Genomic DNA, 18,665 nt, shown 5'->3' on the forward strand with positions numbered 1-18,665 from the left:
AGTTCTGTATTTTTCTTAAGTGAAGCTCCACAATTCCAAATGAAAAGAATAACAGCCCAATTATGTTCTAATTCAAGGAGGGATTTCATGTATTAGTCATGCCTTAAAAAGAAGGCATGTAGTCTTCTTTTTATCATTCGCAAATGGCTATGTACTGTAATTTCTAGCTCAGCTGTAGTTATGCCGCATCCTCCAATTTGTTTTGCATTTCCTTTCAACTCACTACTATTTCCTAAACTCTAAAAATGTCATATGTCTTGAAATAATTTGGAATGCTCTATTAAACTGTGTAGCTCACCATGTGCTAATGTCAGTTAAGCTGAACATTTTGGCTTACATGAAAAACACAACATATATTTGAAAATCTGCACTGTACAACATCATGGACACATCATTCCCACCATGATGCATGGTGCTGGTAGTATTAGGCTGTGGGGGTCCTCTGCTTCAGCAGAGGCTGATCGAAAGCCCATTATGAAAAGGAATTCTGCAAATTTAAACATAAAGCTGCAAATAACTTGAGTCTCTATAGCCAGAGCCACAATGAAAAAGTTCACATAAAAGTATACATATATTTTTTTGAATGCCCCAATCAAAGACTTGATTGAAACCAAATTAGGTAATTGTCAAAAGACTTAAAGAAGACTTGCATGATTGGGATTAAGCTACAACGAGTTATAAAATAAATTTAACGGTGGTGGTTAGAGAACAAATTTCCAGGGTCGCTTTTTCATGATTTAAAGACCAATACAAAAACAAAATGCATGGCAATAGTTTATCGTTTAAAATATATCAGTGGAGCTGCAAATCCAAAGAGCCCCTTCCAGCTTTGCACTAAATAAATTGAAATTAGGAAAACATGTACTTTAATAAACATTTTCTGTTGTTTCAACTGAACATTTGTATTTCTGGCTTCAAAATGTTTACTCTACTTTATGTCAAATAAAAAAAAAACTTAAACCATAAAAAAAAGGCAACTGAGATTATTAATTCTAAATAAATAACTACTTCAAATCAAAAAAGTGATAATGTTGCATGACCGCCTATCGTCACATTTGTTGGTGAATGTGATCTTATTGGCTGACTGATAGTGGGAGTGGCCAGTGATAAAACAACATGAGCAAAGTTGCTACTATAAAAAAATTGATTCTACTTAATGCTGAAAAAGATAGTACTGTTGTGTGCAGACTGCAAAATGTTACAAACATCTATTGGTGGTACATTTTTAGAAAGTTAAAGATCGTAAAAACAAAAGACAAAGATTTTCAGAAGTCTTTAATTATAAGTCTTGTCTCTGTGGCAATAAACAAACATGGACCATACTGAAATATTAGGTTTTAAGTATGATGTTTATAATCTTTGGAGTAAAAGTAAAGAGAAAATTAAGCTGTTCTTTTTAATATTATGTCAATGCACATTCATAACTCAGGATTATTACATATATCAAACTTATTTTAATTGAAAATGACCAGTTTTAATCAAATCATAACTGGAAGTGGACTACAACAGCTAAATTGAGCTGTAAGAAATTAGAGTAGTTTTATGAAGTTGGTTCAAAATAACTTTCAGCTACCGGTAATTTAAAATTGGGATAATTTCTCAAAACAAAGGAAGCTATCACCTTATTTTTCATTTTTGTAATGGGAATTAAAACAGAAGTGTAAGTAAAATGGATCCAAAGGACCTATCAGGGACTGTGTCTGTTACGACACATATTATAAGGAATTTATTTAGCATTATGTCTTCAGGACAGGTGCCATAACAGGGGGCCAGTTCTACAGGGGCACTGGCCCCTGTTGGCCCCTGTCTAGAACATGACCACTAATGATCGAGTTTTTATTTCTATATCTTTGTGCTTTGGGATATGCACTTTTTTCCCCCCCTCTTACTGAGGATGAGTTGTTGCTCTAAAAAATAAAAACAACATTTAAATAAAAGTTTACAATCAAAACATGCATTAGAACAGGGTTTGCTATTCTTATATGTATTATCATTTTAAAAGGTACATGCACACACATTTTTTATTGCATGATAACTTAAGACTAAAATGAGCTTGAAATAAAGGCTCTATTAGCATGTGATGGACCGAGTTAAAAAAAAAAACAGGAGGAGTCACAGGATATTAATTAGAAAAATAGGGTTTTTTATTTTAACCCAAAAAATAGATGACAAAAGATAAACTGAGCTCATAAAAGAGGTCAAAGGAACAAAACTGAACTCAGGCAAAAATGTAAACAAACTGGCTGTACAAACAAACATAACTGACCTACAAAGAAATGACAGACAGGGGTATATATACTGGCTGATCAGACCAATTTAGACACAATAGGGGTAACTAAACAGAATACAATTACAAACAAAACAAATAACAGTACAGCTTAGTTTGACTAAACTAAAGACTCACAAAATGAAAATCAAAACCATTAAAGTCCAAATACCAATATTCACCTAAATGCAAAAACTCATCTAAAGAAAGAAACTACACATTCCCCCGCCAGCAAGGACCAGTGGTGCAGTCCAATCAGCATCCAAATTTGCTGAGCCCTGGCCCCCCATCTTTTGTCAACTTCAGAGTGTGGCCATGGATTTGGCCATCACACACTCCCCCACTTCCTGATCTTCCCTCTGGCACCGAGAAAGGTAATCAGCAGTGGTGTTGTCCTTGCCGGGGATGTAGTGAACCTTAAACCGAAATGGCTGCATAGCAAGGTACCATCTGGTGATTCTCCCATTAGTGTCCTTCATTCTTTCTAGCCACTGGAGGGCTCTGTGATCAGTCTGAAGTGTGAATTCTCTTCCTAGCAAATAATATTTGAATGAGTCAAGGGCCCATTTAATAGCGAAGGCTTCCTTCTCCACGGTTGCATAGCGCCCCTCTCTTCGCAGCAGCTTGCGGCTGATGTAGGCAACTGGATGTTGGTCCTCCAGTGGTCCCTGCAGAAGCACTGCCCCAAGGCCTCTTTCAGAAGCATCAGTCTGCAACACAAAGTCTTTTGCAAAATCAGGTGAGTGCAAAACTGGATTCTTACTCAGAGATTGGCTAATGTCCTTAAATGCTGCAATAGCCTCTGCTGTCCACTGAATTTTAGTGGGACTTCTGGAGCCCGTCATGTCTGTTAGGAATGCTGCTCTAGCTGAAAAATTAGGAATGAATCTGTGGTAGAATGCAGCCATGCCAAGAAAAGACCGCAGCTGTTTCCTGGTTTGTGGGAGCGGACAGGATGCTATCGCATTGATTTTTATCAACTTGAGGTTTCAGAGTACCACCTCCAATGGTGTACCCCAGGTACTGTATTTCTGTCCTGGCAAGAGCACACTTTGCTGGATTGATGGTAAGGCCTGCTAAACGCAGCCGATCCAGGACCTCCTTTAGATGGTGAACATGCTCTTCCCAAGTTGCACTGAAAACCACAAAATCATCAAGGTATGCACAGGTGAATGCTGAGAGCCCAGAGAGTACCTGATCCATTAGTCTTTGAAATGTTGCTGGGGCCCCATGGAGACCGAATGGCAGGACTGTGAACTCGAACAATCCCCAGGGGGTGCGAAACGCTGTCAGCTCCTGGGACTGTTTAGTGAGAGGCACCTGCCAGTACCCCTTAGACAGATCAATAGTTGTTAAGTATCTTGCTGCCCCCAGGTGCTCAATGAGGTCATCAATACGTGGCATTGGGTAAGAGTCAAATTTTGATATAGAGTTGAGGTACCTGAAGTCAATGCAAAATCTTATTTTGCCATCCTTTTTCGGAACCAACACAACAGGGTTGCACCACTCACTTGTTGAAGGTTGGATGATTCCTAGAGACAGCATGAGGTCCATCTCCTCCTTCAGCTCCACCCGGAAGCGTTCGGGTATCCTGTAACTCATACGCTTTATGGCAGCATCTGGTTTTAAAACAATGCTGTGCTCCACCAGAGTTGTGCGACCTGGACACTCTTGAAATATGTCAGAAGTAATAAGAGGTGTTACCTGAGACTGTTGCTCGCTGGTGAGATGGCTTAGGTCCAGCACAGAGGATGTTACTGAGGGCAAATAGTCATTAACTTCTTCCTCCTCCTCCACTCTGTGAATAAGCAACACCTCACTCTCATTCTCCTTCCTTGGAACCCACTCCTTGAGAAGGTTAACATGGAGCACTCGACTCCCTCGCTGGAGACCTGGGGTAGAGACTTGATAGGTAGTAGGTCCAGTTTTCCTCAGTACTTCAAAGGGTCCCTGCCATTTTGCTAGCAACTTGCTGTCAGAAGTTGGCAACATTACCAAAACCTTCTGGCCAGGAGCAAAACTTCTGTGGCGAGCTTTCTTGTCAAACCAAACCTTTTGGTGTTTCTGAGCAGCTGCCATGCGACTCTGAGCCAACTCACTCATTTGCTGCAGTTTATCCCTCATATGGAGAACAAATGAAATAATGTTGACTGGATCCTCTTTACTCTGATCTCCCTCCCATGCATCTCTCAGCAGGGTCAGAGGGCCCCTCACATCATGGCCATAGAGGAGCTCAAATGGGGAGAAACCAGTGGAAGCCTGAGGAACCTCCCTGTAGGCAAAAAGGAGGTATGGCAACCACTGGTCCCAATCAGAGCCTGTATCATTCACAAACTTACGTAGCATTTGTTTGAGAGTTTGGTTAAAACGCTCCGTCAGGCCATCCGTCTGTGGGTGGTATGGTGTTGTCCTCATGCTCCTGATGCCCAACAGCATATAGACCTGTTTCAAGAGTGTGGACATAAAGTTAGTGCCCTGATCGGTTAAAATCTCCTGTGGAAATCCAACCCTCGAGAAAAATTGAACCAGTGAGGAAGCCACATGTTTTGCTTTAACAGTCTTTAGTGGAAAAACTTCAGGATATCTTTTTGCATAGTCTGTGATGACAAGCATGAAGCGATTTCCAGATTTACTTTTTTCCACCGGGCCCACTACATCCATCCCAAGGCGTAGAAAAGGTGTGCCAATAATGGGAAGGGGTTGAAGTGGTGCTTTGCTAGGGACTCTCATTGAGGTTTTCTGACACTCAGGGCAGCTTCTGCAAAATAAAGCAACATCTGATCTTAAACCAGGCCAGAAAAAATATCGCTTGATGCGAGCAGTGGTCTTATACTTCCCAAGGTGGCCAGCCCAGGGAATAGAGTGTCCCAAAGTCAGCACTGTTTCACGAGCCTCCTTAGGGACAACTAACTGCTTTAACTGGCCATGTTGATATAAAATGCCATCTTGCAGTATATACTGCTCTTTATTTGTGTCAGATCCTACAGAGGCCTCCCTCCTAGCCTTCAGCAACAGGGCAAATAAAGTTGGATCATTCTGCTGCATTTGTCTGATGTTTGTGGGTATTGAAAAACCCAGTGGCATATCTGGAGCCACTTCAACTGAAGTCTCACCCAGTGCATGTTGAAATTTCTCACGCCTTCTTTGACTGCGTGGCTTCCGAGACTTCCCAGGTTCTGTCTGCAACTCAGCCTCGAAAAAAGGTAAAGCACTAAGTGTTGCAAAATGCTCATCTTGATTTTTAGCTTGGGCTCTGGTTACAGCCACGTTACAGCTCTGCACATCCCTCAACAAGTCATAGATGACAGGCAGATCCTCCCCCAAAACTACAGGATAGGGTAGGTTATCAGCTACCCCAACATTCAACAGATAGGGAGCTCCCTGCACCTCAACAAACATATCAGCAGTGGGGTATGATTTCTCATCACCATGTACACAGCGAACTGATATCGTTTCAGAAGGGCATATACAATTAGTTGGTACATGGTTCTTGTGCACTAGAGTCTGTGTGCTGCCAGTATCTATTAAAGCATTTATTTCATGCCCAGCAATCTTCACTGTAATGATTTTACTTGACTGCTTTATTTCAAGTTTAACATCCACATTCTGATGAGGCACAAAACACACTTGAGTTAGCTTACTTTGATTCTTAGGACACATGGGTTTGGTGTGACCTTCTTGTCCACAGAGGTAACACACTGGAGGCCTTTTTCCTGCCTTAGAAGGCTGGTTTTCTCTTAAAAAAGGCTTACCCCCACCCGTTGCTAGCTTCTGATGAGGCTGATAAGGTTGTAACCGACGTGAATCTTTGGCAGCTCTCCATGCACTGTTGCTCCATGGCTGACTCCTACTTCTGGCGGCCAAAAACACGTCAGCGAGAGTAGCAGCTTCTGCAGCAGACTTCGGATTGTGCTCCTTGATCCAAACCTGAAGCTCAGGACACAACATTCTCAAAAATTGTTCCAGAATAATCAGTTCACCAATTTGTTTCACAGTTTTATCTTTAGGCTGAACCCACTTCTCATAAAGTTCTTTCAGCCTTGAATATAATTCTTTTGGACTCTCATCAAGAACATCAAGGCAGCGAAATCTTTGTCTGTAAGTTTCTGGATTTATATCATATTTTTGTAAAATGGCAGCTTTTACCTTTCCATATTCCAGGGAATCATCCACATCCATGTTAACATAGGCACAGCGAGCCTTACCCGTCAGAAGAGGAATGAGATGGAAAACCCAGTCTGATTGTGGCCAACGATAAGCAGCTGCAATTCTCTCAAACGTGGTCAGAAAGTGCTCAACATCATCTTCAGCAGTCAATTTTTCAAATTTAGGATGAGGAAGGTGCACAGACTGACCTGTTGAGCTGAAAGCTGAATCCTCAGGTTGAGATGTTGCTTGAATCTGATCAATTTGAGTTGTAACAGGTGGTGAATCAGTTGATGTGGGCTCAGGGGGCGGGGTTGTCCTGGCCTGTATTTCCATCTGCAAAAGCCGAAACTGATGTTGCAAGCTCCTAAAGCGCTGTTCTTGTTGTGCAGAAACTTCTCTCTGCTTTTTCTCCCGAACTTCCTGTTGTCCCATGAAAGCCCGAAGAATCCCAGCAATATCATGCAGAGTTGGCTCTCTGGGCTCCTCCTCATCAGTGGCTTCAGCTGCTGCTGCTGAAGCTCCTCCTTCCATTTCCTGACTCTCTGATTGCTGGGAAGCCTCTTTGGTCTCAACCTTATTTCCTTTTCTTGGGCGCAGACCGTTCTGCATGGCTCAAAAAGTTTGTTGGTGGGGGAAAAATTGCTCACACAAAAAAAAACAGAGAAAAGAAAAAAAATCCTGGCTCCTCAACTCAAAATCCTCACTTCTGACACCACATGTGATGGACCGAGTTAAAAAAAACAGGAGGAGTCACAGGATATTAATTAGAAAAATAGGGCTTTTTATTTTAACCCAAAAAATAGATGACAAAAGATAAACTGAGCTCATAAAAGAGGTCAAAGGAACAAAACTGAACTCAGGCAAAAATGTAAACAAACTGGCTGTACAAACAAACATAACTGACCTACAAAGAAATGACAGACAGGGGTATATATACTGGCTGATCAGACCAATTTAGACACAATAGGGGTAACTAAACAGAATACAATTACAAACAAAACAAATAACAGTACAGCTAAGTTTGACTAAACTAAAGACTCACAAAATGAAAATCAAAACCATTAAAGTCCAAATACCAATATTCACCTAAATGCAAAAACTCATTTAAAGAAAGAAACTACACATTCCCCCGCCAGCAAGGACCAGTGGTGCAGTCCAATCAGCATCCAAATTTGCTGAGCCCTGGCCCCCCATCTTTTGTCAACTTCAGAGTGTGGCCATGGATTTGGCCATCACATAGCACTTGCAACAATCACCCAGGAGGTAAAAGCATTACTGCTAATACTAAATCTTAGAGACATTTTTTAGTGGTCTGTGTGGAAGAAAACAAGAGCTTAACCCTTGAATTGAATAGGGATGGGAAAAATATTGATATGTAAATAAAAAATTTAGTTAATTTCAGGAGAAAAAAAAAGCAACAGATACCCAGAACAAACTAGACCCGTAAGCATATAGAGCATGTTTGATAACCTTGTTAAAAAATTAGCTGGCTCCCTTTTATGAATTAACAGATTATTGCACATTTTGCTTATTTATTACTTTTGAAGAACATAAGAACATGAGAATCAATTAATTTTGTTCTTTTCTTTTTTAGTCAAAACGTGTTTAGCTGTTCTCAATGGATCCATAACGCACAGTAATATGCCAACATCTAATGTACAAATAGCATAATCTTGCTAAATAAGTGCATTGCAGCCATTCCTTCAGCTACACAAAGCAGCCACTCAAAGAGTAAATAAGATAAAGTGTTTCCTTTTTCTATTCAATCAACTATTATCCTTTTCTATTTGTTCGAAAATTGAATCAGTATTGTCTGTTCTCTTTGACAAACAGAACATCTTGTCATCTTGAAGCAGTAATGAAACCTCTCCTTCAGTTTTCTTACTTGGCCCATTGATCACTAATTACCTAGTCAGGTCACTGTTCATGTAATCGTCTCTGGTGACATTACACCCTTAAGTGTTGTGTCACACTCTCCAAACGCCAGAGAGGCTGGTAACAATATGAAGCGAGCTGAGGCACTGTAGAAAATAAAAGAAATAAAATTATTTTGTTGGCTACATCAAATCTGGCTGCTTTAATAGACCGACAGTCTCTGCAGGGTTTAGACTTACCCTGGAGGAAATTGAGGTAAATGGGAAAATAACCCATAATTCATGCTTTTTTCCCACAGCAGCTAAGCTTCTTTCCTGGTATCTTCATAAAATCACTAAGACACTCAAAAAACAAGCTTCACAGATAAGAAATGTACCTTCTGTTCTTGTACATTTTCTCTTTTCTGTCCTGTTCCTTTGCCTTGATATCTAACATTTAATGGACCAAAGTTGGAACAGAGCACATCAATCCATGTAATTCCTCACTTAATGGCATATCAAGCAAAAAAAAAAATTACTATTGCTAAAAGCAGAGAACCCTGGAACATTTTTCGTGGATTGAATTCATCATGCGAAAAACTGTTTAAAATCACCCATGTATTTGGATTCATATTCAGAAGGCAGTGACCTGCTTTATTGGACAAAGTAGTGCATAATCAAAATGCTTGCTCACTTATTACACTGTCACTTTTATAATATTTAACATAATCCAGTTTTTGATTTGCACTCGGCTGCATACTTAGTTAGACTGCAGAATTATTATTATTAATAATATTATAATCATCATCATTTTTTTATGTGTCAGCAGGATAAATGCTGAAAGACTGAAGCCACAAATCTACAATGAGTTCTTATATATAGCTCAATAATGTGCATGTGAGTAACTACTACTAATCCTTCATTTTCAATACAAGTGTTTATATTGTGACTATTAGAATACTTTTATTTTATCCATCCATCCATCCATCCATCCATCCATCCATCCATCCATCCATCCATCCATCCATCCATCCATCCATCCATCCATCCATCTATCCATCCATCCATCCATCCATCCATTTTTCCACCACGGGTATCCCTGCTGAGGTCGTGAGGTACGCTGGTGCCTATCTCCAGCTGTCAAGGGGTGGGAGGCGGGGTAAACCCTGGACAGGTGTCCAGTCTATTGCAGGGCAACAGAGAGACAAACAACCATTCCCGCACACGCTTACACCTAAGGAGAATTTAGAGAAGCCAATCATCCTAACAGTCATGTTTTTGGACTGTGGGAGGAAGTAAAGTACCCAGAGAGAACCCATGCATGCACAGGGAGAACATGCAAACTCCATGCAGAAAGACCCTAGGCCGGGGATCGAACCCGGAACTCCAGTGCCACCCACTAATACACTGTGCAGTCCTATTTATTTCATAATTATAAAAATCAATAGCTATTATGAGAGATGTGATTCAAATTGCCATGATTAACCCTATTATTATTAATGATGTTAAAGTAAAGACAAAAGGTAATATATTAAAAAACAATTTAATTTCCATTGCTTTATTCAAAGATACATCATAAGAAAGCACATATTTACTTACAGTACTACTGATACCTTTATCAAGATTTATTCTCCCACCCCCACTTTGACCCATAACTTTGTAGAGGACTAGGTAGATAACTTTCATTCTAAAATTTCAGACATCATTGATGCCATTGCCCCTATTAGAATCAAGGTCATTACTGAGAAGAAAATATTAAAATATCCATCCCAAAATCCAAGAGAATCTTTCTTCTTTTAGCTTATTAGCAAAAACATTAATGATGATCATTATCTGCCACAGTTGACTGTTTAACAAACCCATTTGTGATTGTATTTGAACATTTGAACTCCACTCTACCTAATAAATTTTCTAACTTCTTCACTGGAACAAAAAAAAAGATCAGAAGACTAGTATATCAAGCCTGGTACCAAATTTTTTTCCAACTGATTTTGACAAAATTTCCTGATTTAACCAAATTCATGCATTTTGCTTTATTGCCTTTAGTATAATTGATTACTGCATGGGTGGCTTTATAGGTCTGCCCTAAAAGTTGATTAGACAGTTGCAGATGGTCCAGAATGGTGCTGCCCATGTCCTTATGAAAACTAAGAAATCAGAGCACATCATCCAAGTTTCTTAAACTGGCTTCCGGTTTCTCACAGGATATACTTTAAATACTTTTCTAAGCCTATAAATCACTGAACGGCTCAGCAATTTGTCACTGTATCAAACAGCCAGACTTCTCAGGTATTTTGGTCCTGCATATTCTGGATCACATCCAAAGATTGGGCAGCAGTTTATAGTTCTTATGCTCCATTAATCTGATATAGGGTGCTTTGAATGGAGATTAAAACTTGTTTGTTTTGAGAGGCTTTTGACTGTGCTGTTTAAACATTAGTATATGTTTGTAATCTAACTTATTTCACTTTGTTATTAATTATTATATTACTTGTTTTTTTTTATCATATTCTTATTTTTTTATTGATTCAAATTTATTCTCTTGAACATTTCATATTAATAAAAGCGACATTATGTAATTTTTTACAGTAAAATAACTTTAATAAGCTTTTTTATCTGATCCTTTAAGATTAAAACATTGATTAGCAGACTGACATCTCAGTGGTTCAGTGTTGATGCATCTTTAAGCCCATATTTTTGGCAGATGTTACGTCAGGCGCGTCCATGTTAATGGGTCCAATCTAGCAAACAATCAAATTCAGTAGGGATTTTGTGGAAAGTCAGAGGCTCCACTGCACTTCTGTTTTCTCCGTAATGACTCTTCAATTATTTAATTTCCTCTCTGCCACCCAAATGTTGTTTTTTGTTTTGTTTTGTTTTTTTTGTGCACTTTAAATAAGCATGTGTCTCTACTTTATGACATGATGTACCCTTTGTTTGCTCTTTAGGGCCAGATGAATTCTTGTTTTGTACTGGGTTCGCCAAGAGGCCTGAAGTTTGACAGGTGCTGTAATTAGACCATCTAATTGCAGATAAAGCTAGTATCCACCAGGTGGCAGTGTAAGCTAATAAAAGAAAACAAACACGTGTACATTTTTCTTCCTTAAATAAAGTCAAAAGTTACTGTAACAACTTCTGAAACTAGCTGTCTTAGAAAGATTGCCCTTAAATTCTAATCTGAGAAATATTTCAGCAATGCAGGATGGTTATAAATTGTAGATTGAATTATAAGGCTTAGCTGTAACAAAGAAATATAACTGGAACAAAATCTTGTCAACAGCAGGTGTAGGTGTTATGTGGCAGAATGGAATTTGCTGATATATTGTTTTTTTCCCAGTCAAACACAAGTTCGAAATGATTATAATCAAACAAAGAACATTTTGAAGTTTTATCTCTATTTAAACTTGCATTTAAATTTGCTTTTCTATTCAGTCCCATGTTAGCAAATTTATTTTGTGGTTTGTACAGTATTTATTTGTTTCATACAGAAAGATCATATCTGAACGATAGCATTTTGAAAACAAAGTCAGGCTGTAATTTACTTAACAATTTCTCATTTAAATAATTCAAACCAGTCTCTTAATTGGGAAAAGTGTCATACTCTTTACCAAACCCTGAAAGTAAATATTAATCTTAGCTTTATCCTACCTACATAGTTAATCCTCTTGCAAATAAACCCTAGAACATTTTCATTCTGATCTTATTCTTTACAGGGTTCAAATACTATAATGCAATTAGGATGGCTGTATATTTACTTTTAACAACTTTGAAACCTCAATGTTTTTACCTTGACTGGGCTTGATGTGCCAGATGCACAGTGCTGATCTAAGAAGTCACTGAACTTAGCATAACACCTTAAAGGGTTCATAGAATGATTCTATAGGGTATTTGGTGCTGGTCCTTAAGGTCTCCGAATAGGGTGTGTAACATAGGTTGGGCTGAAAATGCCATATTTGCTGTTCTATGAGCCCTAATGCAAGCCTGGTTATAAGCCCTAGAATGAAATGACTGGTTTTCTTCCTTTTATGGTATGCTCATGAATATTTAGATGAGCTGTGCGCTGATTGGTTGGTTTACAATGAGTAAAGCTGCTGAGCAAAGACGCATCATAGCAACAAGCACTCGCTCACTGAAACATCAAACTGTTGATATAGTAGAGTGACCAGACATCCTCTTTTTCCCAGACATGTCCTACTTTTCATACCTAAAAAAATGTCCTGGGGAATTTCAAAATCTTCCGGGATTTTGGTCGACTACAGTGTAGCATGTAGTCGAAACACACCGGACATTCTGGTCTGGTCCGAGATTCCCGGCAGATGGGGGCAGGGAGCCAGCAGGGGACCGAGCGACTTAATCAGACTCGGATGGTAGCCTGGACACAGGCAGCCCCGTGCTTCCCCCCGCCTGCCGCCCCTCCTGAGGACGGGCAGCTCATGGCTCTCTGCTGAGGTCTGGTCCAGTCAGACGCCAGCAGTCGACACTTAATACCCACTCTCCCTTGGGCCAGTGAACCAGTGGGTTGGTCTGTATGTCAATTTCGGGGCGTGAGAACAGTACAGGCCAGAACCAAATAAGGCAACATCCCCGAGTTGATGTCAATTCGGGGCTTTGTTTGGATTTGCAGAGAAAAGAGGTGTAGATGGGGTTTGAACTTCTCTGTACGTCCATTTCACCCACTGAACTATCGTTATTCATCTATGACAATGTAAACTCGGTTTTGCATTCTATGATCCCTTTAATACTAAATGGTACAATTCAGCTGGAAGCTTTTATTGCATTATGATTCCACATGGGATTTGGTTATTTAAAGGGAATAAATACCTCCAGGTCTGGCTTTATGTCGTTGCCTCTCTGTTTGTTACGGGTTTGGATATTACATTTTCTGCAGGGTTTTAAAGTTCAATGCCCCAGCATATTCAAATCTTAACATCCAAAACAACCCTAAGGTCAAACAACCAGTTGCTCTTGAATGTTTGCAGCCTCCAAACTGTGAAATATCTCTCAATCCATATAAGAGTAGCTTATAATCTCAAGGCTTTAAAGAACCCACCTCTACTCATTGGCTTTCATATTACCGTAAGTAGGTATGTCGCTGTTCCTTATTTGATGCTGTTTCTTTTTTTAAAATTACACTAGTTTATTTATATCTTCTGTGTTATTTCCTTTTTTAACTGTAAAATATCTTATTTTAGCTAAAACATGTTTGTCGTTAACTGCTATAAATGTGGTCAAATGTGAACAAACACTTTGTAGTCTATGTGTTTTAATGCATTTTACCACCATCCTCTGCTTCTTCTACAGGACAGCACATCTTGAATTCTGCTAAAGTCGTTCCCTACATTTTGCTGTTTAGAGTTGGACGACTACATTTGATTCTGTTCTCACAACGAGTTCTCCTTTACAAATTGAGCACAGATTATGTGCCAGGACATTGCTGGAGCCAAGTTTATGTCATTATTTCTCAGTATTACAGATGAAGCTTTTTATTTCAGGAAAAACAGCTCATGGAGGGTTTGGTTTGAGATTTGGCTTTAATAATAGTAACCCATTGTTTGCAGTATCAGACACATTATCTGACATAATTAATCACTGAATCACAATAGCTGAGCTAGACCGTGATATTAGTATTTAAATTATATTAAAATGGGGCTGTTTGTAGTATATTCTGTGATGTTACTTTGTGGTCGTTGCGCATTCTTCCAATTATAGGAGAACTTGCAACTGTCTTCTGTCTGGGTAGTCCAGGTTCCCACAGTCCAAAACCATGAGACTAACTGTCCTGTCTAGACTGCCCCCATGCACAGTGGTTAATACTGTGTGTTTAGGTTGTCCAGTGATAATATGACCTGTCCAGGGTGTACTCCAGCTCTTGGCCAAAGACCATTGGAGTAGGAAGCAGCCCTTTACAACTCTGCAAAAATAGGTATTCGTGTTACAAGAAGGACTGCATGAATGTTTAAAGAATTATGTGATTTACATTTGTTAGATTTTTTTTCTACATAAGGCTGAATTAATCTAAAACTACAGTCATATGAAAAAGTTTGGGCACCCCTATTAATGTTAACTATTTTTATTTCTAAGTATTTGGATGCTTGCAACAGCCAAAAACAGTTTAATATATCTAATAACTGAGGGACACAGTAATATTTCAGTATTGAATTGAGATTTATTGGACTAAAAGCAAATGTGCAGTTTGCATTAAAACATAATTTTGACAGGTTCAAAAACACGGGCACCTCAGCAAAAAAGAGACATTAATTTTAGCAGATCCTCCTTTTGCAAAAACACAGCCTCTAGTCGCTTCCTGTAGTTTTTAATGAGTTTCTGGATCCTGGAAGGGACCCTCAACTTTAACAAGATTCCCAGTGCCAGCATTGGCAGCGCAGCCCCAAAGCATGATGGAACCTCCACCAAATTTTTACAGTGGCTAGCAAGTGTTTTACTTGGAATGCTGTGGTTTTTTTGCCGCCATGCATAATGCCTTTTTTATGACCAAACAACTCACTCTTTGTTTCATCAGTCCACAGGACCTTATTCAAGAATGAAGCTGGCTTGTCCAAATGTGTTTTTGCAAACCTCAAGCGATTCTGTTTGTGGCATGTTTGCAGAAAAGGCTTCTGTTGCATCACTCTCCAATATAGCTTCTCCTGGTGCAAAGTGCCCTGAATTGTTGAACGATGCGGAGTGACACCATCTGCAGCAAGATGATGCTACAGGTCTTTGGATGTGGTCTGTGGGTTGTCCTTGACTGTTCTCACCATTCTTCTTCTCTGCCTCTCTGATAATTTTCTTGGCCTGCCACTTCTGGGCTTAACAAGAACTGTCCCTGTGGTCCTCCATTTCCTTACTATTTTCCTTGCAGTTTAAATCCCTGAGAAAACGTTTTGTATCCTTCCCCTGAACGACTATGTTGAACAATCTTTGTTTTCAGATAATTTGAGAGCTGTTTTGAGGAGCCAATGATGAATCTTCAGAGGAGATTCAAACAAGAGGACAACTTTCAACTGGCCACCTTAAATACATTTTCTCATGATTCGATACATCTGGCCATGAAGTTCAAATCTTAATGAAGTTACAAAACCAATTTTGTGTTTCAGTAAGTCAGTGAAAAGTAGTTTAGGGTATTCAAATCAATAAAATGATTCAGGAACCCAAATTTTTGCACATTAAGTTTTTTTAATGCATATTGCACACGTTCTGTCCAATAAACTTCAATTCAATACTGAAATATTACTGTGTCCATCAGTTATTAGATATATCAAACTGAAATAGCTGTTGCAAACACCCTAAATATTTAGAAATAAAATTAATTAAGATTAACAGCAGTGCCCAAACTTTTTCATATGACTGTAAATAAACCCAACTTTGATACAATACATTTTACAGATCTGATTTCTGTGGCAGATCATCCTAGTCATGTTTTATGCATTCTAAGCAGAAACTCAAATCATAACCTACTCAGTTATGATGACTTTTGTTGTTGGCGTAATTTGTAAGTTATTGACCTGTTTCTTCTGAAAGGATTAGTCAAAAGCCAAATTAAGCTTGAATGTGCTAGAGAACTGTGGAGTAAGCTAAAGATAAAATGTAACAAGATGTGGGTCCTTAAAGATCTGAGATTGAGACCCCGGTCTTAAAAAAAATGAAATGGCTGCAGACTCATGATCCCGTTACAACATTCATCCCTTTGCTGTCACAGTACTAGACATGCTGACCTGAGCCTATTCTCTCAAGCTGATAAGTAGAACATAAGGTAAAGGAAGTTACCTCTGTAATTCAACTATTTTCAGAGCTGTCCTAAGGCAGTCCAGAGCTAAGCTTTTTCTTAGGGCTCCCAGGCCATCAGGGGGCCCATTTAAGCCATTAAATTCTCTGACAGCACTGTAAACATTTTAGTTAAGATGTATTTCAAGTCATTTCTGGAACGCTAGTCTTTTTTACTACAGTTTCAAATCACCCAACACATTTTAATATCAGACCAAAAAAAAACAACATTGGGGTGGTGGGGTTGAGTAAAGGACTAAAACTATAGCATCTGAACTAGACTGTGAAAAGGGTCTTACTCCCCAAACCCAGTAACTGGTTGTGCCCCTCTTGGCAACGAAAACTTGAAAACTGAAATCAACATTTCTAATAATTTCTAATCTATCATAAACCTGCTTATCTCGTGCATTTAACACATTTCACCCAGATTTGTTTTGTCAGAAACCCCAGAAGACTCAGGTAGCGGCCTAAACAATTGTGTGGATCAGAGACTACTGACAAACTATATAACTAGGTAGTCAACAGCACAGGGGATGGTACTGTCACCAAAACTTTTTACACTTTGCACCTACAAATTCCAGGATAGGTCCTGTCATTAATACTTGGATGTAGATGTGGGGTGTATCAGAGATGGACAAGAAGCTAAGTACACTCAGCTGGTGAACTGCATTGGAGCATGGTGTGCCAACAGTCATCTGATCCTGAATGTGAACAAAATAAGGGAGATTGTAGTTTTCAGAAGAGAAAGGCAAGTGTGAAATGCCATTAACATAATGGGTAAAGAAGTGGAGGAGTATAATATCTTGTGTTCACCTGAAAAACAAAATTGACAGGAGACACAACTTTAAAGTTTTCTACAAGAGGGGGTAGAGCAGATTGTACTTTTTAAGGAATCTTAGGTCCTTCATTGTGTTGTGACAGGGGAGCTGGCTCAGAGCTCGTCTGCCTAGCTGTGTGTTTCCTGGACTGATTGGCTGGTTGGCAGTTACCTTTTGTATCTCTGCTTCTTTCTGTATGTCTGCTTCTGTCTCCTTGAACATCAGACCTCAGCAGATCAACTCAGTTGATCCCTTGCCCCTATCATCGCAACCCAAAGCCCTGTACAGGAGAGCAAAAGACCTCGCCTCTTCAGCCAGACGCCCCTTTCAAAGACTTAGACAGGTATGGGGCATAACATAAATCAAAATTGAACAAAAAACTTTAAAAAGAAACTCAAGCAGAAGTACACAAGGGGAACCTCATAACAGTGACTGAGGATGACGAGGTAATATTATTACGAAATATGGGAATACTACTAAGGGATGATGATTTGATATGGAATGCCAATGATGATTGCGTCATTTTTTTTACTATTCAATTGAAGAGAGTTCTCAGCTATCTATTCCGTTATCTCCTCCAGGCAATCCTGAAGTGGAGTTGATAGAACCGATGGGAGTGTTACTGTGTAACAGTGAAATGAAATCTTGTGTTTATTGATTTGACCAAGTGGGAGCCTATAGTCAGACTGTATTGGATAGTGAATTTTATTGTCCAAGTGCCACTTGCCGGTATGATGCCGATATGACCGGTTTAGTGTGGTTGCAGAGAGTCCTACCTTAGTCTGTAGCTGGTGGAGCAGGATGTAATGGTCCATGCAGTTGAGAGGTTTAGCAGTAGGAGCAAAGATGGTGAGCCCTTGTTCACAGACATAGGTAGGTCATTCATGATGCTGACAGAGCTGTCTCCATGCTGTTGGCTGACCGAAAACCAAACTGGAATTTCTCATACAGGTTATAGATGTGAAGATTATTGTGGAGTTGGACTTTTTCAAGGAGCTTTAAAAAAAAAGCCAACTTTGAAATGGGTCTGTAATGGAATAAGATCTCAGGGTCGAGGCAAGGCTTTTTCAGGTGGAGGCAGTGGAATTTTGAGAGCTGAAGCGACCTGACAGGAATGTAATGACTAACTAATGTTTTCAGTGGTTAATGGACTGAACAGACATCATAAAAACTGATTTTAACTCAGGGAAGCAAGACTGCAGTATATTAAATGTTCTGGGCTCTGTTTTAAATAAAGAAGCCCTTTTGGCAGACTATCTTCTCCAAGAGAGGTCTGTGACATTTCAATGTTTTCTCCATTTGAAGATAATGTCTCACTGATCAGGTCCTCAATCCCTTCTAGCCCTTTTACAAACTGACAGATGTGAAGAATTTTGTTACACAACTGTTCTTGAGTTTCTTTAGTCTATAGGTATGATGTGTAGCTTTTTTAGATATTTTCCTTACACATTTTTGTCTAAATAGTTCTATTTACTTGATTTTGTCTGAATAGTTCTATTTAAAGTTCCCTGAAGTTCAAGAGGTCTGGCATTAATTCAGGCCGGACCATGGCTTTTTGCATTAAACTCAGCAATTCCAAGAATGTGTTTATTCAATTTATTCAATAGGTTGATCTGAAAAAAAGTATTCTAATTTAGTTAATTTTTTGAGACAGCTACATTTAAATATAAATGTTGTTGCAAGGTAATTTATAAAACCGAATAAGAACTAAATTCTTATAGAGAAATATGTAGTTAGTCCAGTCATACAAATAACCAATTGCATGCATTCCAGTTTTGTTAATTTTACAGAACAATACAGCCAAGCTGCATCTTT

The sequence above is a fragment of the Cyprinodon tularosa genome, unplaced genomic scaffold, assembly GCF_016077235.1.
Source record: "Cyprinodon tularosa strain WSP-4 unplaced genomic scaffold, ASM1607723v1 ctg735, whole genome shotgun sequence".
In the NCBI taxonomy this organism is placed as follows: Eukaryota; Metazoa; Chordata; class Actinopteri; order Cyprinodontiformes; family Cyprinodontidae; genus Cyprinodon; species Cyprinodon tularosa.